At 35.1% G+C, this 26,271-nt stretch overlaps 1 pseudogene; it reads left to right on the top strand.

The window, feature by feature from the left end:
• Positions 1 to 1,074: 1,074 nt before the first annotated feature.
• Positions 1,075 to 26,271, top strand: part of LOC105733505 (large ribosomal subunit protein uL1-like) — a 36,853-nt pseudogene continuing 11,656 nt past the window's right edge.

Raw genomic sequence — 26,271 nt, forward strand, 5'->3', positions numbered from 1 at the left:
ACTTTTATTAAGCCCCTTTCAATTACGAGGGAACATAAATTGGAAGGATGTGGCTATGTCATCTACAGTATTAAAATGTACGAGGAACACTGACCCTAGCCTCTAGAGATTATGTGAAAAGCCATTTATATGCACAGCTGTACAAATTGCCTGAGTTTAATGCTAAATTCCGTGGAAAATCATCTTTGCTGCTCTGCATCTGAGGAAGGACAAGGTTTAAATATTTAATGTGTTCCCTTACCAGACAAGCCAAGTCAGCAGTGAATTAGTGAAGCGGTCAGTACAGAGAGCTCTTTTTGGGAGTGACAGGTTTTGCTTTTAAATGCAGGAAATGACCTGAGTTCACACTTAGCTGAAAACAGTAGCCAAGAGAAGAGCAAGCTGGGTTTGGACACATTGCCTTCGCTGATGCTATCTTTCATAACATGATTCTCAGACTGATTCTGAGGGTCCTGTCTCTAGCCTGTTCTTCAGCATTGATCAAAACAGTGTCCCTTTCCTCCTTTCATGTATCAGACCTTTCTTCATAGCTATGGACTGATCTGGAAAACATGTTTCAGACATATTATTGAAAAAGCATCACCACTTTATGTTGTATGTGTGTGGTGGGGGGGAGGGGAGCAAAATCAATCTATTCACTGATGGAAGCCTCATGTCAGAGTGTGGCTGTGAGAGTAATTGCCATCGTTCAAATCCCACGTGATCCTGTATCATCTGACTCTGTCAATTTACTTATCTTCATGTAACTCAGCTTTCTCATTTGTAACAATTAAGAAAATTTATTTTTACTTTCAGAAAATGAAGATTGTAACATTTCCACAGGATTTTTTTCTTTTTGGGTAAGAGACTTAGTAAGTGAAGTATATATTTATTTTTAAAGTTAGTGATTTTCCAAAGTGACTGTAACGTAAGTTGTTACGTATTTTTAAAATAGCACAGACAATCTTCTTTCCAGTGAGCAGAAACCTGTCTCCTCATTACTTTACCTTACACAGGTATCTTACTGTACCTTTTGCCTTGTTGAGACTCTCAAGAGACAGAATTAGTTGCCCAAGAGCTAGTGAGATCCTTGTCATGGATGAGGTGCAAATGGACACTGGTAGCAATGCTAGAGAGAGCATTCAAGCTCTGAAAGTACAGTTACATCAAGACAACTCTCGACTGGAAGGTTAGAAGAGACAAAAATAACAGTGGCGTGGGGAGTGTGAAAGTCCAAGGCAAGTATCAGAATCACTAGGGAACATTTTCAAAATGTTCATCTTGAGGGATAAGGAGAAGGGTAAAGGAGTTAGAAATTTCTCCTGAACTAGCCCTTTTTTCCAACCTTGTTTTGAAAATTACTGGATCAAAGGTACCCAAACCTGACTATCACCTGCATTCAGGTTGAGTGACATCTTGAGTTAGGACTGGAGATATTTATCTAGATTGAAGAGTCTCGACCCTGCACACATTAGAGTCAGCTGGAGAAGGGGCTTTCAAAAACACTGATGATTACGCCTCCCCCAAGATCAGTGTATCAAGATGCATCTTCCAAAACATAAATAGAAAGAGAATAATAATATCAGTTGTCACTAGTCTACCGAATAAGTTCATTCAGCTCTGAACAGCCACAGTGGCAGTGACTTGGGAAGTTTAATTAATTTGAGTAAGATTACATAGATTAAAGGCAAAGGCAGAACTCAAGCCCAGTTCTTCACACTCTTGAATTAGTTCTGTTTTTACTCTATCGCCATCAGATAGTTTTCCGAGTTCTTTGATGCCCAATCCTGTTTGCACTAACAGACCATGCTCCCTCCCTTAAAAGCATTCCACAACAAAGATTAGCTGCTAGTAACAGCTTTAAGCCAATCTCTAACTTCTAATGCCTGCAGACCTGAGACTCTTCAGGTTTGTTTTTGTTGACAAATCGTAGTTGTGGAGGACTAGTGACTGGTTTGAGTTTAGTGAACGTCTCAAGAACTGTGATGGTTTGACTGCCCTTACAGTAATTTCATATGCAATAATACTTGATGCAAAGAAAATCAATTTACCTGTTTTTTTTTTAAAAAAAAAAAAAAAGAAAGAAAGGAAGAGGCAACATGGTCGCTAACTCAAAACAAACAAATCAGAACTTTTTTTAATATAAAGGGTAATGAGAATTTTTTATATTTCATTTTTTAAATAATTTTAGCTTTTATTTTAGATTTAGGGTACATGTGCATGTTTGTTTCATGGATATGTTGTATCACACAGAATTTTAATATCTAGAGTGCTAAAATTGAATTTGACATTTCTAAATTTCTTGATTCAACAACTAAAGTGGTTGTCATGTTTAAAAACATGTCCAACTTCCACTTTTAGGAAGATGGCATAGGCATACTATTCCTCAATCCTCTAAAATCCTTGTTTCTAGATAAAACAAATAGAGAAGACTCTCTGGATTTTCTTTACGTCTCATGTATCCCAACTTGAAGGTGAAGAAGCCAGCAACCAGGAAATATCAAAAGACGTAGATCAAAAGAGACAGGCACAAAAGCCTAATCTTTCTAGCCAAAGGCCCAGGAAAGGGGCAGCCTAGCAAAACAATAAACTGTTCTACTCTAGCTAAACAGCGCAGAATACAAAACCCCACATACACCCACACCAGAAAAGGCCAAGTGGGAAGTCTAGAATTTCACCTTCACCTCAATATTTGAGGCACCCCAAATGTTGCCCCTGCCTCAAGAGTCTCTGCTAGATTGTAACAAGGGCCCACCACTGCAGTGTCAGTAGAGCCCCCACAGGGAGCCTGAACTTCTTCCTTCACGTGGTGGTAACAAGATGATCCTTATCTGTCTTCTCAGGGGGTGTCAGATGTCACATAGAGACAGGGTCTCACCACTCCTAGTGGTCAGGATACCACTCCTCCCCATGATCTCAATGGAGGCCATGTGGGGAGCAGTAGTTATGCGCTCACACCCTCAGAAAGCTGCCAGTGGAGAGTTGGAGGGGAGCCAGCACACTCAGTGAAGAGAAGTACCCCCTCAGGTGTCAACAGAGGCTGATTGGTGGACATGGACTTCTACCTCTACCTAGAGGTGAACCTCCCATTCCCCTAGTAGAGCAGTATCAGTGGAAACCAGGTAAAGCAGAAGCTTACAAGAAGATCCTAGTCTCATAACACAACAACAACAAATGTTCAGGTATCAACTAAAAATAACTCATCATGCCAAGAACCAGGAGAATCTCAAACTGATGACAAAAAAAAAAATGCCATATTAAATTTCTAGGGCTCCCATAACAAATACCGAAGACCTTCAACATTTTCTCCTCTATGTAAGCAACGAAAATACTGATAAACTAACAGAATCAAAATTCTTAGAACTCTGGAAAGTAACTAATAGCTTATAATAACAGCAAAAATCAGCAGCTTGCCTGTCACTGAAAGGGGCATAGCAGGGTTGGGGTTCCTTCAATGCCTCACTTCCAGAGATTGTCATTATTATATCCATCTGATGATTCGTTGAAAGACTCTATTCACAAAACTTTCTTTCTTTAACCTAATTCATAACTTACTCAATTTAACCTAACTCAAAAAAGTAAAAAGACTTTTTAGTTAATGTGTTTGTCAAAAACAATCACAGAAAATTATTTAACCTTGCAGCTGCCTGAATCACTGGGTAAAAATTGGCAAATAATAGGCTAATGAAAGAGCTCAAAAGAAGAAATCTTGAAAATGAGTTGTCTATAGGGGTCTTTGAAAAGCTATGGCATATTGCTGGAAATCTAGAACATCACATGCAGGTGTAGGGTTGTATGCACAATCAGGACAGACTAGAGAAGAACCCAGGCTCTCACATCTATCTTCCTCTGTGTAAGCAGGAAGTAAATGTGGTAATGCAGACTTGTATAATACCTGCTTAGATATTAAAGACATGTGATAACCCACACTTCAGCAGAGTGACACTTACTGACTTCAGGCATTTTAAGAATTTCCATTGAATCATTAAGACTTTAGTGATTACATATAACAAAGAAGCTGCAGAAATTGTCAAATTGGCAAAGTCAAAGAGAATCTTAAAAGTGGCAAGAGAGAAGTGACACATTTTATCTAGGAAATCCATAATAAGATCAGTGGCTGATTTCTCATCAGATACCATGAGGGTCAGTAGGCAGTTGGATGATATATTCAAGGGTGCTAAAAGGGAGATCAACCGCCAGTAATTTTATAGCCAGAAAAATTATTCCTCAAAAGTAAATACTAAGACATTGACAGATACTAAGACAATGACAAATAAATTTTTGCTGGAATACTAACAGGAAATACTAAAGAGGGTCCTTCAGGTTGAAAGGAAAGAATACCAGACAGTAATTAAAATCAACATGAAGAAATAGAAAACTATTAAAGATACCTACATAGGTAAATATAAAAGACATGATAAATGTATTTTTTTAACTCTGTTTTTCCTCCTATCTAATTTAAACAACACCTGCATGAAGCAATATTAAAATCTGTTTTGATGGGCACACAATGTATAAAGATCTGATTTTTATGAAAATAGTACCAAAGAATGGGAACAAAACAGAAAGATACATATATAGGCTTTTTATAGTATTGAATATATGTTTGTTTTAATCTAAACTAGATTGTTACAAATTAAAATATTAATTGTAATCCAAGAGCAAAGCAATCCCTAAGATTATGACTGTAAAATGCATAGTAAAATAAATGATAAGGAAATCAGTGGTAAGCTAGAATATATCTATTTAACATACAAAAAATGTAAAAGAACAGAGGAACAAAAAAGACATAAACCATATAGAAAACAAATAGTAAAATGGAAGACATGAATTTTACCTCACCAGTCATTACAATAAATGTAAGTGAATTGAACACTCTACCTAAAATATACAGAACAGGAGAAGAGATTTTTTAAAAATTACCCAACTATGTGGTGTCTACATTAGAGGCACTTTAGATTCAAAGACACAAATAGATTGAAAGTAAAAGGATGGAAATTATACACCATATGAACAGTAACAAAAAATGCTGGAATGACTATTAATATGAGACAAAATAGATTTTAAAATAAAAATTGTTATAGAGACAAAGAAGAATATTTTATAATAATAAAAGGATTAATACACTAAGAAGATATAATGGTTATAAACACATAGGAAACTAATAACAGAGGCTCAAAATATACGAAGTATGAGCTGAAAGAACTGAATAGAGAAATAGAGAATTCTGTAATAGTACTTCTAGACTACAGTACTTCACTTTGAATAACAGAAAAACTAGCAGGAAAATCAATGAGAGAATAAAAGATATGAACGATACTATAAAACAACTAGAACTAACAAATATCTATGAAACTCTACACTAAACTAAACAGGAGAATATACATTCTTCTTAAATGCTGATGTTACATCTCTAGAATAGATCATATATTATGCCATAAAACATATCTCAAGAAAATTTGAAATGTTAAAATCATACAAAGTATGTTCTCTGAGAACCCTGGAATAAAATTAAATGTCAATAAGAAATAGAAATGTGTAAATTAAGCAACACACAAATAACCAATGAATCACAGAATAAATCACAAAAGAAATTAAGAAATACTTTGAAATAAGTGAAAACAAAAACATAAAACACATTAATTTATGTAATACAGGTAAACAATGCATAGAAAAAAATTATCATTTTAAACACCTATATTAAAAGAAATAAGAAAAATCTCAACTCAAACAGCCTAACCTTCCACCCTAAGAAACTAGAAAAATAAGAGCAAACTAAATTAGAAAAAAAAATTCTGGAAATAATAAAAATCAGAATGAAATTAAGTAAAATTACTAAAATCAAGGACAGAGGAGAAATTATTAACTAAATTACAGAAATAAAAATAATCATAAGAATATATGATAAACAATTTATGCCAATAAATTGACATAAATTTCTAAAACTTTCTAAAATTCCCCAAAGAAGATGCAAACTACTAAAACTGACTCAAGAAGAAATGGATTATTTAAATAAATTTATAGCATGTAAAAATATTTTAATAATCAAAACACAAAAAAAGCCCAGGAACAGATGTTTCATTGATCAAATCTACCAAATGTTTAAATAATATTTAATGCTAATCTTTTACAAACTGTTCTAGCTACTACAGCAACAACAAAAATAGAAGTTCAGGAAATACTTTCCAAGTGACTTTATGAGACCAGTATTACACTGATTGCAAAATCAGAGAATGAGATACTAAGAAAATTATAGACTGTTATTCCTTATGATTATAGATTCAAAAATTGTTGACAAAACAAACTGAACCCAACAATATATAAAAAAGAAGCAAGACCAAGCAAGATTTACCCCAAGAGAGCAAGGTTGGTTCAACATATACAAATCAATTGATCTAATATGCTTTATTAAATGGTTAAAGGTCAAAACCCACATGATCAGCTCAAAAGACACAGAAAACCAAAACTGTTCACCCTAAGATGAAGAACAAGACAAAGGTGTCCATTCCTGATAGTTGTAGTCAACATTGTAATGGGCAAATGGTCAAGAAAAATAGATAAAAGGCACTCAGATTGAAAAAGAAGTAAGATCATCTCTACTTGCAGTTTACTTGATATTGCATACGGAAAATCTTAAGGTATTCACCAAAGAAGTTATTAAATTGAATAAAATTCAGCAAAGTAACAGGATACAAGTATATATTTTAAAAATCAGTTTTATTTCTATACACTAGCAATAAATAACCCAAAATAAAATTATGATAACCATTCTATTTATAATAGCATCAAAAATAAAATAGGAATAATTTTTAATGTAAAATTTATACACTAAAAATTATAAAATATAATTTTAAAGGACCCAATAAATGAAAAGACATCTATATTCATGGGTAAAAAAAATCAATGTTGTTAAGATTAAATACTTGACAAATTGATCTACATTTTTCGAAAAACCTTACCAAAATCCCTCTTGACATTTTTTCAGAAATTGATAAGCTAAATCTAAAATTTATAAGGAAATGCAAGAGACTCAGAATAGCCAAAACAATCTTAAAAAATATGAACAAAGTCAAAGGACTTACACTTCCTGATTTCAAAACTTACTACAAAGCTACACTAACCAAGATTCAGGTACTCACATGATAGCAGAAAAATAGATCAATGGAATATAATTGAGGGTCTAGAAATGAGGTCATATATTTGTGCTCAATAGATTTTTGACAGTCGTGCCAAGACAATTCAAGAGGAAGGAATAGCCTTTTAAGCAAATGGTATAAAGGTAAGTGGGTAGCCACATATGAAAGAATGAAGTCAGACTACTGCTTCACACCATGTCCAAAAATTAACTCATAATGGATCAAAGACAAAATGGAAAAGATAAAATTGTAAAACTCTTAGAAGAAAACATAGGTATATATCTTTGTGATGTTGGATTAGGTAATAATTTGTTTTTTAAAAAAATAATAAGTTTTTTTTATCATTACTGAAGATTGTAAGATGAATTTCCTTAGTTAGTCCTAGATCTTGGAAATACAATTAAATACAATTAGAATAAAAAATATCATTTAACTATTAATGTTTATGATGAATTTTCAGATAATGCAATTAGATAATTTCTTACATATGACATCTAAAGTATAATCAACCAAAGGAAAATAAATCGGACATAATCAAAATTAAAATATAGAAAATATATACATATAAATTTGATAAGGATCTAATAATCAGAATTTGTAAAAGGATAAATAACTCAATGAAAAATAAATGAATTTCAATAGAAATTTCTTCTCAGATCCTATATAAATACTAATAAGCACATGAAGAAAATGCTCAAAACAATTAGTAATTAGAAAAATGCCAATTGAAACTACAATGAGATACCATTTTATGCATATTGAGATGGCTATAATAAGGAAAACAGGCAATAATGAACACTTGTGGCAATGTGAAGAAATAGGAACCTTCAAACACTAATTGTGGAAATGTAAGAAGTGTCCACTTTGGAAAATAGTTTCACAGTTCTGAAAATGCTAAACATCAAGTTTCCATATAAATCAGCATTCCTTTGTCAGCATAATGTTCAGACATCTATTCTCATGTTTTCATTTTTTCTTTCCATGATATTGAGAATTAATATTTATTAAGATATTTTGTGTGTTAAGTACTATTTAAAGCACTTTATAGGTATTAATCATTCAACTCTACAACTCTAAAGATAGAATTGTTTTCAATAAACATTTTAGAGTTAATGAAACCAAGAAATAGAAGCGTTAGTTAACTTGCCTAACATCATATAACTAATGACTTTAAAAGCTCAATTATAATCCCAAGTATTTGACTCCAAAGACTAAATTATTATTTAAAAGAAGGACTCTGGTTCCAAAGTGGTGGCATAGAAGCAAGCTGACTTTACTCTTCCCCACAGAAAACCAAAAACAAATATACAGCATAAAAATTATCACCAACACTATCCCTGAACTCAAATGTGATGATGAGACAATTCCCAGGGTCACAGAGACATAAAAATATCCAAGCAAATGGTCGGAGAATCAGACTCCATAGCTGCAATTCCCCTTTCCTCAATCTGTCCAGCACCAAGCATGAAAAAATATCCCTCCAACTCACAGTTTCTATACTGGAAAAGTTAGATTGAGGTAGACAATCAGCTTCTTCACCATCTACATTCCCTTGCTGCAGAACTGTATCTGCCTTAACTCATTGGGAGCATTGCAAGCACCTGAAAAGGGAAATACATCTGAGAGCAAAAGACAAAGAAGGGAAGCAGGACTATCATCCACATCCCAGGAAACTCTGTTCTATAATAAAAGAGATGCCATATCAGAATAGCTGTTCAGTCTTCCCACACCACAGAAGTATCCCCCTTTTGGATCCTCTTTCCACCTCATTCAGGATGGGTAGTTATCTGATTACTAGAACTGAAGCAAACATGGGGTTAAGGCGCCATCTAGTGTCAAAAATGAGGCAGCAACCTAGTGGGAAAAAAAAGAGAAATTAACAGATACAAATTAGTAAGCAAATATAATAAAAACCAAAACAAGCCAGAAAGAGAAGACTAAATAATCATTCCCTCAATGCAAAAACCTATATGTATATTTATTCCCTGAAAACAGGGAATCATGACCTCAAGGACATCAAACAGGATAAAAGAAAAAATCATCCAAAGCTCAGCAACTTCAAGGATTCAAGGAACATCAGCCCACAAAGATTAGAACCAGTACAAGCAACCAGTTCTTTCATCTGGTTCAGCATCTCGAAAAGCCAGAATGTCTTCTTACCTCCAAACAACTGCATTAGTTCTCCAGCCATGGTTCCTAACCAGCTAAGATGGCTGAAATGATAGAAACAATTCAGAATATGAATAGGAATGATCATCAACATATAATAGAAAGTTGAAAGCCAATCCAGGGAATCTAAGGATTACAATAAAATGATACAGGAGCTGATAGACAAAGCGGCCTTTATAAAATAGAACCAGACTGATCTGATAGAGCTGCAAATGCTCTACAAGAACTTCATAGTGCAACAGCAAATATTAACAGCAGAATTGAACAACCAGAGGAAAGAATCTCACAACTTGAAGACTGACTCTTCAAAATAACTCAAAGAAAATTAAAGAAAACAAATAAAGAATAATGAACAAAACCTTTAAAAAATATGGTATTATGTAAAGAGACTCAAACTATGACTCATTGGTGTGCCTGAGAGAGAGGGAGAGAAACCAAGAAACTTGAAAAACATATTTTGGGATGTCATCTATGAAAATTTCCCTAACCTTGTTAGAGAGGTCAACATTTAAATTTAGGAAATGAGGAAAACCCCTGAGAAATACTACCCAAGAAGACCATCCCCAAGACACATAGTAATCAGATTCTCTAAGGCTGAAATGAAAGACAAAATGCTAAAGGCAGCTAGAGAGAAGGGGCAGGTCACCTACAAAGGGAACCTCCTCAGGCTAACAGCATACTTGTCAGCAGAAACCCTGAAAGCCAGAAGACATTTGGGGTCTATAGTCAACATTTTCAAAGAAAAGAATTTTCAAAAATGAATTTTATATCAGGCCAAATGAAGCTTCATAAGTAAAGGAGAAATAAGATCCTTTGCAGAGAAGCACATGTTAAGAGAATTTATTACTACCAAACCTGGTTTACAAGAGGTCCTGAAGGGAGCACTGAATATGGAAAGAGGAAAGACTGTTGCCAGCCACTACAAAAACATACTTAAGTACATAGACCAGTCACACTATAAAGCAACCATAGAAACTATCTGCATAATAACCAGCTTACAACATGATGGCAATATCAAATCCACATATCAATATTAACTGTGAATGCAAATGGGCTAAATTTCCCCCTTTAAAAAGCAGAGAGTGGCAAATTGGGTAGAGAAGCAAAATCCAATAGTATACTGTCTTAAAAGACCCATCTTACCTGTAGTGACATTCATAGCCTCAAAGTAAAGGGATAGAGAAAAATCTAACAAGAAAGTGGAAAAAGATCAAAGCAGGGGTTGCGATTCTAAATCAGACAAAACCAAGGAGGTAAAAGAGCTCTACAATGGGAAACAAAACACTGTTCAGACATATCAGAGGTAACTCAAACAAATGAAAAAACATTCCATACTCATAGATAAAAAGAATCAATATTGTCAAAATGGCCATACTGCCCAAAGAAATTAATAGATTCAATACTATTCCTATCAAACTACAGATGACATTCTTCACAGAATTAGAAAAAACTATTTTAAAATTTATATGGATGCAAAAAAGAACTCAAATAGCCAAGGCAGTCTGAAGAAAAAGCAAAAAACTGGAGGCATCACACTACCCAACTTTAAACTGTAGTACATGGCTACTGTAAGCAAAACAGTATGATACTGGTACAAAAGTAGACATGTGGATCAATGAAACAGAATAGAGAGTCCAAAAATAATGCAACACACCTACAACCATCTGATCTTTGACAAAATTGACAAAAACAATAAGAAAAGGACTCCTTATTCAATAAATGGTGCTGGGATAACTGGCTAGCTATATGCAGAAGATTAAAGCTGGACTCCTTCCTTAAACCATATACAAAAATTAACTCAAGATGGATTAAAAACTTAAATCTAAAATGAAAAACTATAAAAACCCTAAAAGAATATCTAGGAAATACTATCCTGAACATAGGATGGGGCAAAGACTTCATGACAAAGATATCAAAAGCAATTGCAACAAAAAGAAATTGACAAATAGGACCTAATTAAACTAAAGAGCTTCTGCACCACCAAATAAATTATCAACAGATTAAACAGACAATATACAAAATGAGAGCAATTATTCACAAACTATGTAAGGTCTAATATCCACTATCTATAACAAAGTTAAATATACAAGCAATAAAACAAATCCATTAAAAATTGGGCAAAGGACATAAATTGACACTTTTCAACAGCACTCAAGTGGCCAACAAACATATTTAAAAAAATTCAACATCACTAATTATTAGAGAAATCTAGTCAAAACCACAATGAGATACCATCTCACATCAGTCAGAAAGAGTGGCTATAATTAACAAGTGAAAAAATAAGATATTTGTAAGATTGTGGAGAAAAGGGAACATTTAGGCTTATGCATTGCTGGTAGGAATATAAACTAGTGATCAGTCATTGTGGAAAGCAGTTTGGGGATTTCTCAAAGAATTTAAAACAGAATTACCATTTAACCCAGCAATCCCATTATTGAGTTAATACCCAAAGGAATATAAATAATTGTTCTGCCATGGAGACATATTCACGCATATGTTTATCAAGCCAGGATTCATAATAGCCAAAATAGGACGTCAACCTAAGTGCACATCAGTGGCAAACTGGGTATATTAAATATGATACATGTGTACCATGGAGTACTATGTAGTCATAAAAAATGAGATCATGTCCTTTGCTGCAACATTGATGGAGCCAGAGGCCATTATCCTAAGTAAAGTAATACAGGAACAGAAAACAAACACCACATGTTTTCACTTCTAAGTGGAAGCTAAACTTTGAGTACATTTGGACACAAAAAAGGAAACCACAGACACTGGGGCCTACTTGAGGGGGGACACTAGGAGGAGGGTGAGGATTAAAAAACTACCTAGCAGGTACTATGCTTACTATCTGGGCGATAAAATAATTTGTACACCAAACTCCAGTGACATGCAATTTTCCTATATTTTCCTATAACCTGTATGTGTACTTCTGAACCTAAAAGTTAAAAAAATAAAATTGTAAATAAATAAGACTACATTATTAACCATTAATATTATATGATGCTTATCGAATTGCAGCATAATATAGGCTTTTTGCCATATCTGTTGGAATCAAAAGGCCATACTGAAAAACCAGTATAAAGCTATTACAGTGCTATTACTAATCAATCTGTTGTATACATGTTAACCCTCCTAAATCTCAGTCACATTGGTGGGGAATATGAATACCTTAGAATAAAAGAAGTAATAAGAATTCTTAGTTTTCTCATTGGTAATGTGTAATCCAAGTCTGAATGGTTAATGACTTGGGAAATTGGTGGTCAAACGGGAACACATGAGTCTCCGCTCTTCCTCATCTGTTTTATTTTAATCCCCAAATTCCTCTCTTACGAAAGAAATTGTGAATAGTGAAATGATCATTGTTATGCCATCTGCCACAGAACACCCCAGCTTGTCTCATGAAGCTGTAACATAAGGTATTAAAGCTGAAAGGTGATCTGTGCTTATGTTGGGATGGAAGAGTGTCCCTTTTTGTAACACTGTGTTAGAGTACACATTTGTGCCCCAATACAATAATGCAAAAATCAGAGAAAGATCATTTAATTGTTTTCTCAAACCATCCATCCCTAATATCATGAGTTATTTAGGGGACAAAGTAAGCAATGAATAATTTTTGGTTTTATTTTTTCCTTCTTTTCTCCAGATGAGTTTGTCTAAGAGATTTCTCAAGCATCATGCAAACGACCTGCAGCCAAGCCTGTTTCTTCAGTGTGCCTGACATGCCCAGACAGTGCAAAATATCAGAATGGAGCCATGGACTGTTACTGTCATGCTGCAAACTTGAAATAGGAACATGGAACATGTACATTGTACCATGCAAGATTATCTACCTGTCTTGCCATCTATCTACAAAACTAAAAGCTCTGACATTTTAACTTAGAACCTTCTGAATTATTATGAAACCTGTCAAAAACCTACAGCAAAAAAAACAGAAGACTAACTTATATTCAGTTCAACTGATATGGATATACATATATGACATAGATTTAATTTTATCCCAAACATCTTTCATGTATTGTCTAAAATATTATGTTGAACTTAATATTGTTTTGCTAAAAAAAGTCAAGAATGTAGTGATTCAAGAAAAATTTATAATGAATTTTTTTTTTTTTGAGATGGAGTTTCGCTCTTGTTACCCAGGCTGGAGTGCAGTGGTGCAATCTTGGCTCACTGCAACCTCCACCTCCTGGGTTCAAGCAATTCTCCTGATTCAGCCTCCCGAGTAGCTGAAACTACAGGCACGCGCCACCATGCCCAGGTAATTTTTGTATTTTTAGTAGAGACGGGGTTTCACCATATTGACAAGGATGGTCTCGATCTCTTAACCTCTTGATCCACCCGCCTCAGCCTCCCAAAGTGCTGGGATTACAGGCATGAGCCACCGTGCCTGGCCTATAATGAAATTTTTACATAATGAACTATGTGACTCCAGGAGACAGTGATTTGAACAGACAGGGTGTGATTCATCTTTTGTTTTCCTTTTATGCATGAGTCTATGTACAGGCAGATATAAAGTTATTGTTCTGCATATCAGATATTAGATGTTTGCAGAATGCATTTGATTAAAATGAAGTGTTGAACTGATAATGAATGTGCTGCCCAAATAATCTTCACCAGTTAATCCCAGAATATCAGGGTTTCGTCAGTGTCTAAGTTTATTGACTTCACAATAACAATTCATGCCCATTTTTCAAAACCTTTCTGAGAAGGAGACCCACTCATCACCTTTAGCTCTGTAATGACATGTTACTCACAGCTGACAGATAGTCATGAAAGAATGGACTCTGATTAAGATCGGTTCTGAACTGAGCGTGATTATGGTGATCAATATCTGCCTTGACGACAGGTGAAGAGACCATATTGGCATGCAGCAGGTCTAGTCATTAGTGGAACATAAACAAAACACCACAGCTCAACCTGCATGATAGAACTGTTTGAACTTTGCCATGCTTGTCTCTGACCCTGGCTCTCTACAAAGGCTGAAACAACTAATGAGAGTTTGTGACTGTCAACTGTTGAAACCCCACTGTGCAGGGCAAGATTGGACGGTTTCACATCAGGGTGGCTGGCTGGTTCCTCCTGACACTGAGAATGCATGCCTTATTCTGACATTTCAGAGCATTTATTTAATTAAATGCAATTATAGCAAAAAACTAGGGAATCTATAGAGAGGAACACTTCACAGAATTATATTGCCAGCATATGACTCCCTCTGATTATAATTTAATCACATTCCAAAGCATTTCTTTTTAATTTGTATACCCAGAGATACACTATATGAAACAAATAATTCAGAGCTGAGTACAATATTCCAAGCCCCAATGTAATTTATACAGAAAGCTGGATATTTATTACTGATGCTAGAGGTTATTAAGTTATCTGAAAGGTATAGACTTCATTTCTGTTTTCAAGAAATAGAGATTTATATTGCCTATTTATTCCCAGCTGTTGAATATCCGAGTTGTGCTCAGAAAAAAAGATTAAAAATATTTGATGATACCAGTGACTGAGATAGCAGCAATTCAGAAAATTTCACCCAGTTTTTTTTCAGAATAGGTTTCTGAGTGAATGTTGTATGTGTCTGAGTTCGTATGTCTGATCATGAATGTGGAATCCAATAAAAGACACACATTTTTGAACTCCATATCATGGAATATTCTGTTTCATTGTTTTGGACTGAGTCTTTGAGCTCAGATTCCATTGTCTTGCCACAAATTCTCTGGTGTGGCCTTAAATGAGCCATTTAACCTTTTGGCATCTATATTTTCTCATTTCTAAAAATGAGGAGTTGCACTTTTAGAATCTCATTATTCTGTGTTTGAAAACTAAACTGTAAATAAATTGGGAGTAAACCTTAAATAGTCTTACTCTTAGACATAAAGAAAATGAATCTGAGTTGTTAATACTCAGCTCCATTTCCCATTCTTCTCATTAACATATATGATTACTCATTTTACATGGTTTAGATGTAGAAAATGCTAAATTATATGTACTATGCCCATGCAACCCCAAGAATCACAGGCTTTGGCAATTACTAAATCCAGAAGACAGTTTTGCAACATGTGTTTATTCTTCAAATGGAAGGAGCTCCAGGTTATGCATCAATCTTTTCAACCTCTTGGGTAGTAGCAATGCCAGCACAGGATTATGGAAAACAATGATATACTGTAAGAATAGATCAGTCTGAAGATCGAAACATATATCTGTATTTCTGCGCACACTTTGCTAGAGCATGCTTAGAGAGGTTTGGAAACACCTGAGACTACGGGCATGCATTTAGAATCCTTGGCAGAGATTTAATGTTTCCTCTTTCGTTTGTGCTGTGACTGTAGGCAGGCCATGTCTTCACTTTTATAATGCCCATAACTAGGAAAATAAAAAGTGAGGAAGAGATGAAGAGAGAAAGGGCCAAAAACAAAGGGTCTTGAGGTATAGTCCCGAATGAAATACTAACAAGCTCTGTGTTGGAGAGTTGTTTTATATCTTTGGCCACAAAACTAAAAGAAAATTTGACATATTAATCATTGAACTAAAATTAAATTATCTTTAATATTCTCTAATGTCTTTTCTTTTGTACGACTATTAACTTCCACCTCTGGGCTATTGCAAAGACTGATGAGCCGAGTCCTATCAAAAACTTCTAGGAGAGGTAGGTTTTAAATTGAAGTACAATGAGCAGCTTTTGCTTCACTACCTTTTCTTTCTTCTTTTCAGTGTCACGTTCTGCTTTATGCTTTTCCTTACTTCTCAGACCACTTCTCCATTCTAGGTTTCTTCATGCCAATGGTACACCATGTGTCAGAACTTCCCAACCACTTGTCCTATTTAAAAAAAATACTTTTCTATTTTCCCTTCTCTTTAGTCCACTGTTTAGTGAACAACGTTAGTCACATACACTTATCTCTCATGCATTCCAATTGGTGATCTTGGAAGTCAATATCTTAAATAAAAGGAAAGATTCAAATAACGAGACTTCTAGGCATTATTATTATCTAACGAGAGATACGTGTTGATGCTTCTTGATGTTCTTTAAATTGTACCACAAAACACGCAATTTTTTAAATTTGATATGGGGTCTTACTCTGTTACCCAGGTTGGAGTGCAGTAGCATGATCTTGGCTCACTGCAACCTCTGCCCCCTGGGTTCCAGAGATTCTTCTGTCTCAGCCTCATGAGTAGCTGAGATTACAGGCCTATACCTCCACGCCTGGCTAATTTTTGTATTTTTAGTAGAGATGGGCTAACCATGTTGGCCAAGATGCTCTTGAACTCCTGATCTCAGGTGATCTGGACAAAATATATGAGGAAATTCTTTTCACATAGTGGAAAACAAACGGTATAGGCACGTTATACTTGAGATAAGAGAATTATACAATACAAACACCAAGTTCACCATGACTTTCTGGCTGAAGTCAATAATGAAATTTCAGCACAAGGAAGTGGACGGCAAGTAGAAAGTAGCAATCTCATTAGTTGCTCAGAATTTTTGAGGAGATTGTTATTTGTGGGACAAGACACCAGAGAGGAGGTGGCTACATACATGAAGAGGTTCAGAAATCTAGAGAAGACTTCCCTACACTTTTTGCCAAATACAAAGCTGCATATATGCAATAAAATACCAGTAAGAGCCTTCAGAGAAAAGCTATTGAGGATTTGTGAGCCAGATGAACATTCTGGATGTCATACAGTATTGGAGGGTATTGAAGTTCTGACCAGCCAAAGTATAAAGACATCTCTAAATATCTTGGCTCTTTTGTTGAGTTCCTAGAAAGGCCTCATGTGAAGAGTAAAGCTACTCTAGACCTACTCCAACAAAACCTAAAACCAAGTGGAATGTTGACAATCCACTCTTGAGAATATAATATTCTCCATGTCCATCCCATAATTTTAAGAAGTACTACTAGATATAAGAAGCAATAAAAAGCGACCTGTAATCAAGAAGAAATTTAAAAAACAACTAATACAAACAGACATAGAGGCGGCACAGATGTTGAAATTAGTAGATCAAGACTTTAAAAGAGCTCGTAGAAACATATCCAATGCCTTAAATAGAAATGTGGACATATTGAGTGAATAAATAAGTAATCACAACAGAGAAATAAAAACTTTTAACACTGCATTTGAAAATATCAATAAACAATGGATCAAACAAAACTATCTCAATTAAAACACATGAAAATGAAGCACACACACCACCACCACCACCCTGACAACAACACAAAACAAATTGCTGGTCACCAAAGTGATGTATAATATTTGTAATTAAAATCCCAGAAGGACAGAGAAAACAAGGTAAAAATAGGCATCAGAAAAAAATAATGACCAGAATTTTAAAATCTGACTGTAATTATTAGTGCACTAAATCCAAGAAGCTCAAAGGAAATTGATCCAAACAAATAAAAAGAAATCTATATATGCATATCATAGTTAAATTTCTAAAATGCAAATATAAAGAGAAAACTTGAAGGGGCCATTACCTACAGAGGAATAATGACAAGAGTAACTGGTAACTTCTTATCAGAAACAATAAAAGCCAGAAGAAAATTGAATAATATACTTAAAATGTTGTAAGCAAATAAAAAAACCCTATTAATTACATTTCTACATTCAGCAAAGATATCCTTCAAATATGAAATCAAAGGAAAGACATTGTCAGATCAATTAAAACTAAGAGGATTTTTGACCATTATACTTGCACTATAAGAAAGTTAAAAAAATTTCTAACTGAAGAAATTTCAAATAGTTTATGTGAATATTCTAAATACTATGAAGTAGAGCTTAACTCACTTGTCTAACAAGCTTGAGTGTGGGCTGTGCTTAGTGACTTGCTTCCAAAGAGTAGTATATGAGAAAAGAGGAAAAGTGCCTTTACATTGAAGAAATCTTGAAAATCACTACCTTCATCTGGTGGTGAAGGTTAACTATCAGTGAGAAATCACACTGATAACATGAAGCCTTAATATGTTGTAGTCAGAATGGCACTTCACCTCTGTGGTTTCCTTCCAAGAACTCATAACCTCTGTCTAACCATGAGAGAAACATCCAATACACCCCAATTTATGGACAGTCTACAAAATACCCTATCATTACTCCTCAAAACTCTCAAGGTCATCAAAAACAAGAAAAGCCACAGACCAGACAAAACTAAGAAGATATGATGTCTAAACGTAATGTGGCATCCTGGATTGTATTCTAGAACAGAAACATGGTATTATAGAAAAACCTGTAAAACCAGAATAAAGTTTGAAGTTTAGTTAATGGTGCTGTACCAGTTTTGGGTTTTATATTTTTGACAAATTTATCATATTAAGGTAAGATGTTACCAATAGGAGAAACTAGGTGACAGGTATATAGAAACTCTCTGAACTATCTCTGGAACTTTCCTGTAAATTTGAATTTAATTTTAAATTTAATTAAAAATGTTTTTTAAAAAAGTCTAAGGAGAGAAAGAGACAGAAAAAAGACACAGAGAGAGGAATATAGACCTTCCTCTTGCCTTGATAATAACTACAGAAGATATGGATAAGAGAAAAATAATTATATAACTACCCCACCTTTGTCTTGATTAAGGAGGTATGTATAAGATGGAGCTGAAGAGCCACATGGTTATAGAATTAGTTTTGGTTTATAACAGTTGGCAGGATCATCTCTTTTGTTCTGAAAGAGTTTCACCTTCACCCATTTCCCAGTCTCTTCTCTGCCTGTTCAAAGGTAAGTGATAAATCATTAGTCAGCTCTGCCTGTGAACATGGAAGTGGCATTGAGTGTTCACCTAGAGTGGCTGGAAGGGGTGTGGAGAGGATCCTAGCGGAACTGTATCCTACCACCCACATGCATGTGTATGTGTGCAGACACAGGCAAACTGGTGCCCCAGATGTGTTCTGATGAAGGATTATTCTATAGCACTAATGTATCAAGGTGGCAATTATTTTCCCTGCAATCAAGATCCCCACTCCATCTCTATCAGCATCTCTAATACAAAACATGACACTGAGAACATAGCTAACATTTGCCTCCCCTAGCAGCCTTGGAGACTATTTGGATTGACATAAACTTGTAAGGATATGGAAATTGCGGAATATGATCACGTAACGGCCTCCACGCTTTTTTCAAAAACTAGTCTCCTTAAATTTCATCTTCCCCATAAAATAATTAGAACTCTCTATTTCTATGTTATCACTGATCAGCGTTAGCTTCTGTAGCACTTAGTCTTAGGGAAAGGCCAGATGACTGGTTCAGATGTCCTTTGTTAGGGACAACATTCCCAACTAACATAAGACAACTAAGTTTCAAGTCTCTCCTCTGCCACTTTTGAGCTATGTGACCATGGAAAATGGTAATATAGTTACAAAGGTTCTTTTTGTCCTAATATTCTTATTTGAAGATATAGTTAATAATTTCTTCCCACCTTATGGATATATTTTGAGAGTCTAATGAGTTTATATACAAGAAAGCCTTTTAACCCTTATACAAAACCATAAAACTTTAAAAGATCAAGGGGCAAAGCTATTAGAATTATGACAATAACATGACTAGGCAGCACATTGCCACTGGATAGATATTATATTCTCATCCCTGATTTCTATTAAGGGTGCATCTGATCCTGCCCCATTTAGAAAATATATCTGCTCCTGTTGAAATAAATATAAATACAATAGGAATCAGTGTAGTCACGGGAGGGGCATTTCCCTCTGAATTTATCTTCCTCTATTTTCTTCCAAATTGTTTCTCACTTACACTGAGATCTAATTTTCCTATGAGTGCTACTGTTTAAGTATATTTATTCTGACACTCCTCTGGTGTTTACTGAGATACAGCTCAAACAGATCAAGATAAATTCAAAAACGATTCTCAAAAGTGAAATCAACAAAACATTCATAGAAGCAAAACAAAAGCTGGAGGAAGCTAATGGGAGCAAATGAACACAACTGAGTCAGGAATATAATGGTTAGTTCTCTATCTCCTGCCTTTATGGATTCTGTTTGGTAGGTTGATAGATGTATGCAAATATAAGTATATAGAGGATGTTTAATAAACATATGTAAAACTCATATACAAAATAAACTTCAAACTTACATTATACAAAATGGCTGTTTGTATATCTAATCTTATGAGCCTAGGAATTGGTGGAGTAAAGGACTGTTTCCTACAATGTGATCTAAACAGAAAGAAATTATGGCTGGATAGTTAGCTCGGGGACTTGAAGAAATTCTGTGTGGTTATTAATACTGTGGTTGGTTTCTACCATACTATGATTTATAATTATTTTATTTTAATTAGCCATGAAGCTTGCCAGATATTTTCAAAAGACTTCATAAATGAGTTAATATTTTTGTCATTTTATTTTTCATTACTGTTCCTGGAAAGAGTGACAGACTTGATTCACAAGGTCAGCTAACATTCTCTTACCATTCTTTGTACCTTAAGATAGCCCATAAGTTTAATGTCTTTTATTTCATCTCATCAAAGGTATAAATGATATTTTGCTGGATCACAGAGATGATGTTCCTATTACATTCTCTCATCAGATCACTGACACCATAAACTGTAATGGCTTCTTCAGAACTATTAATGTGTCTGACATCAACCTATATTGGGGAAGTCCTTAATCCTGCAAATGGTTCTTAATAACTTACATTTACACGGAGCATTTTAATCTCAATCTTAAAGTGATATATATAAAGAAAGTGTTAATCCATCCACTGCTGCAATGACAGCCATTTCTAAAATGGAATGCAGCAGCTGGATAGCTACTGCTCTTGCAGATGGCCAGAGATGAACATAGTATTTAATATGAGGTGAATTAGACTTCTGAAATCTGCTTTCACTTTTAAGCAATGATTAAAACAGGTCGCTGTGACTAATATTTCTCTATTTGTGTAAGTAGAAGCTCCCAAGTTCGGTATTTCCCATTTTTCTAGCTCATTTCTTGGACTTGGAGTAAAACTCAGAGAAATGCTGGAACAGAAAGCAAGAATTTTTATCCAGAGCATATAGAAGCAATGCCATAAAATAATTTAAAATGAGTGAGAGTAGAGAAAGCCAGAGTTCAATACTATAGAACAACACCAATCGTAATGAGGACAGTACAGGGAAGAGTCAGATCAGGAGGAGAAACAGTTACAAAAGTCTTATTTTTGATAGGTCAAAGCAAAAAGTTTAGAATACCAGCCATGGACAAGACAGCATGAGAGTTGAGGACTTCATTGGTTGGTTGTACCACAGGGATTGAATACAATCGTGCCCGTTTTATGACCTGTAGTGATGAAAAACAGAGGCATTCACCTGAATGGATACATAAGGTCAATAATTGTTTTTCTAATCTTAGTATGGAATTTCTTCAAGACAGTACATGGATTTCAATGTATTCTATATATACTATATGCATAGATTACTTTTAAGTTAATATATGGTTAATATGTAGTTAATATTCCAGCTTCTTCCATGAGTACAGAAGCAGCATCAGACCTCTACTTAAAATTAAACAAACATAAATACTGAGTTTTATGAACACATATTACAACTAACCCAGAACAATACTTTTCTGAAAAGAACACTGAATAAAACATTTTATTTTGAGTTTCAGATCTGTCATTTTATAGCTTTATAATTTTGGACTATGATTTCCAGCTGGAACACTCTCATAAAAAAGCAAAGATAACAATCCCTAACGCAATGACTATATCAAGGATTAAATGGTTTAATGTATATAAAATTATTTGAAAATATTAAGTCACCATATAAATATGAAAGATAGCTTCACTAGAGACATATTTCTTTACCTAACCTCAGATTACTAATCTAAATGGTCTTAAATATTGGAAACAGCCTGAAATAGAATTGTAAATATACCTGGCTGAGTTGCTTCTGAATTATCAGGGCTTTTTTACTTGCATATTCTTTTAAATGCTGGAATCCCTTAATATTTATATCTTCATTCTTGAAAGATTAAATTACTGTTATATACCACTTGAAATATGTATTAGACCTCTTGGCCTTTAAAAGATTTACATGAATGCTAATGAGAATCTATCAAATATAAAATGGTCTATTACAAAAACTAACGGATCTATCTTCATGTCTGATTCATTAAGTAAATGTTGATTGAAAAGGGGTCAAGATCAAAGCATATTATTCTGATGAACAATGAAAAAGGTATTCAAGGATATATTACATAGAAAGTAGGACAAAATTGTATAAACAATGGAAATTTCCAACACTGGGAACTCTTATAATATAGTGAGCTTCCACCCACCTACTTAATTGTATTTCTTTGCATAACCCTTTTACATTGAAGACTTTCCCTCCATCTAGCATAACTTAATGGGGTTATATCCTGAGAAGAAAGGGCAGCTGAAACTCTAACTTTATTAGTTGCCTGACTCTATCTGTCAGAAACTTTGGCTCTCGACCAATTCAAGGTAAATTTATACTGGAAAATAAGATTACAAATAAGGTTAAAAGTGGATTTATTTGGAGAAAAGACTCATAAGTATAGCTTTTCTATATGAAAATGTGATAATACATTATTGTTTTGAGGGCTTAAGTACTCATGAAATTTATAATCAACTATGTATCCAAACTAGATTGGAAATTGCTTTTGGAAATAAGGTAAATGAGCCTGCCATTTTCTCACCAAAAATATAGAGGTGAACAGGGATCAAGAACTTCTTATCCCACCCTACAAGACACTAATCCTCTACCAGCAATCACCTAGTTAACCAAATGCATTGTTATATCACCTTTCAAAACTACACAAGGGCCTGTTCTAACACTTTCTATTGTTTTGCCACAAGAATGTCATAGTCTTTTCTCAACTGCTGTAAAGAACTCCCTGAGACTGGGTAATTTATAAGGAAAAGAGGTCTAATGGGCTCACAGTCCACAGGCTGTACAGGAAGCATGGCTGGGAAGCCTCAGGAAACTTACAACTTACAATCATACCCAAAGGGCAAAGAGGAAGCAAGTACACCTTTACAAGCCAGCAGGAGAGACAGTGAAGGGGAAGTTTGTTTTTTGTTTGTAAATTTGTTTAGATTTCTTAAAGACTGGATACTAGACCTTTGTCAGATGCATAGTTTGCAAATATTTTTCTCTCATCTTGTTGGTTGTCTGTTTACTCTGTTGATAGTTTCATTTGCTGTTCAGAACCATTATGTACTGTCCTTCTTGTCCTTTTTGAAGAGATCAGTATTTTATCAGGAGACAAGTGCTCCCAGTTTCATAAAACTACACTCCAACATAAAACAAGTACAAATCCTTCGAGAGTCCTCCTGGGGCTCTTGATATGCAGGGTAGATTTTTATCTTAAGGCTCCTAAGTAGTTTACAAAAATAAATTATCAAACTAACACCAGACCCAAACCTGAAAACTTGATCTCGATTTTATTTGATATTCCCAAATTATGCCATGTTTTATCGACGAATAAAGCTCATCAGAGATGAGATAATTAAGTGTCTTCCTTTTTTCATCCAGTATATTCAAATTTTAATTTCTTCTTTGAGCACCAGGGCTTTGTCAACCCAGTGACATATTGAGAGTGGACACTGTATGGTAACAGATTTAAATATTGCTAGTGAATAGCTATGCTCTTAGTTTAAATATTATGTACTTAATTTACAGAGGTCATTCTTAAGACCATGTGAACAAACCATTTTAATCCACGTGAACTGCTCACAATATTTACACTGGCCCTAAATACAGAAAGCAACTTGGGACATACTGTCTAGAACCATGTGCCTAGGCCTGGCATTAAAATTCACAAGAGCAGAGAGAAGCATATAGTTAACTTTCATTCATCAATTTCCTTGCTTCCACAATTATAAACTTTAAAAAAAAATCTAGTTGGATCAATTCCTGCCCTTATGCTGATACTGTTGCTGTTTATTTGAAAACAAAACAAAACACCTTGTTATTTCACTTATAAACACTCCAGTTAGCATTAACAATTTAAAGTGAGAACCTCACCAGAGTTCTGTAGATGTCAGCTGCTTTGCAGTTTAAAAGCATCAAACACTGCTTTTCCTCCAAAGTTAAAAAAGCCAGTAAAACTCTTTTTTCTGTCTAGTTGAAAACCTGAGCTTGTCTATAAGGCCTCTGTGAGCAGCAGATGAGCAGAGACCCCACTTCCCACAAAACCTTGTTGTGGTCAAGCTGCTGTAGTCCCCAGGTGGCCTGCACATGCAAATGGCCAAGCCTTTGCTGATACAGTCAGGGCCAGCTGGTGTTTAGATAATGCTCTTAAGGCCTGAAGCCAGAATTCTGGCTGAGGTCTGCACTCTGAAATCTTTGGTAAAGCCCAATCCCCTTGCTGAAGCTTGCTCACTGTTCTGTATGGCCCAAGCCTTTTCTAAGGCGATCAGCCTTCCAAGGCCAGGTAGTTGCTGAGGCCTTTGTTCAAGAAGAGCAAGGCCTGCATGTCATCAACTGAGTACCCAATTTGTTTTAATGAAGCAGCTCCAAAGTTCAACTTCCCTACTCAAGGCACATAAGAAGCCTCAATGACTTCTCCTATGTTTTGGTCTTCCACATTTTATTCACTGTCTCTTTTTCAAACTCATTAATTCATGCAGCAGATGTTGGGGTGTTTTGATAGACTCAGTAAATAGCATCTCTCTTGTCTGCCTAAGTTCAGAACTAGTTGGGAAATAAAACAAATGGAGTGAGAATAGCGGGGCTGGGGAAGCATAAAATCCTGCCTTTGTTTACTGAAAAAGCTGATATTGAAGAATGCTGTATACACACACACACACACACACACACACACAGAGAGTAAACAGTACCCCCTAAATATAGACAGAATTATCCAGTATCAGGCTTGCAGACATTTCCCCATCTTCAGGCAGGTCCCTATAAAATAGACAGTATGAAGAAGCAAAAGATAATGCATAATCAATGTGAACAAAGCTACTTCCAAGAATAAGGAATGAGCAAGAAGCTGCGCTACTTGTGCCTCATCTATTTTTCCAAACACAATCATCTGGTTAAGCTCCTAGTCTTGAAAAGAAATGCATGAAGAACTAAGAGTGTTATAGTAATAAAGCTCCCTTCACATAGAAGAACATTCCAGACAGGAGAAGGAGAAACATTTCAGACATACCACTGTGATGGTTTTGTGTGTGTGTGTGTGTGTGTGTGTGTGTGTGTCATGCCTGACTATGGACAAGCTGACCTGAAAATTCCCAGGTCCTGCCACATAGACACAAGCAAAATAAGGTTTCTCAAAGAGCAGCAAAGATGAGGAGAAAGAGACTGAACAACTTTGGTGCAACAGGAATTTCCCAGTCCCGCTACCAGGACATTAGGCCTAGGGATGTGGCTGACCTCATGGCAAATGTATTGTCTTACTTGATAGCAATTGTGTTTGGGCATTGGGACGGCTCTTCTGCACAGAGGAGGATAAAACTCAAGATGCGTTCTTGGAGGGCTTCTCAGGTGTGACAGATTCCTGAGGTTGCTGACTACTATCATGGTTCCACCTGGAATAAGTGATCATGACGAATAGAAAGGGGTCACCTGAGAAATGGGCTTGTATTAGGTGTTTTCTTTGCCTATGCCATTTTCATGTCTTTTTTTGTGGCAAAATATACATAAATTTACCATTTTAACTGTGGATTAAGTGCCCGATTCGGTGGCATTAAATTCTTTCACAGTGTCATGTAGTCATCACCAGTATCCATTTTCAGAACCCATGACTTTCTTGATGTTTAATAATCCTGTGCATTGAACTGAGCAGAGTCTATTATTTTCAGATCCAGTATCTCCAAACCCAATCTCAGTGTTCTTGGATTTGAGACTAAGAAATCAACGTCATGATCATCATTATAATCATTGTCACCCAAGGTCATCTCATAAATGACAGAACTGGGTTTAGCATGAAGACCTTATGATTCTTAATCTCCTGTCTCTCCACAGCTCCTTTCTTACTATGGTGATTGTTATGTTGCTTGCAACAGATGCTTTAAATTCAATTGTGAGGGAAGTA

The sequence above is a fragment of the Aotus nancymaae genome, unplaced genomic scaffold (assembly GCF_030222135.1).
Source record: "Aotus nancymaae isolate 86718 unplaced genomic scaffold, 86718_ANA_hifiasm-v0.15.2.pri h1tg000079l, whole genome shotgun sequence".
Taxonomy (NCBI): Eukaryota; Metazoa; Chordata; class Mammalia; order Primates; family Aotidae; genus Aotus; species Aotus nancymaae.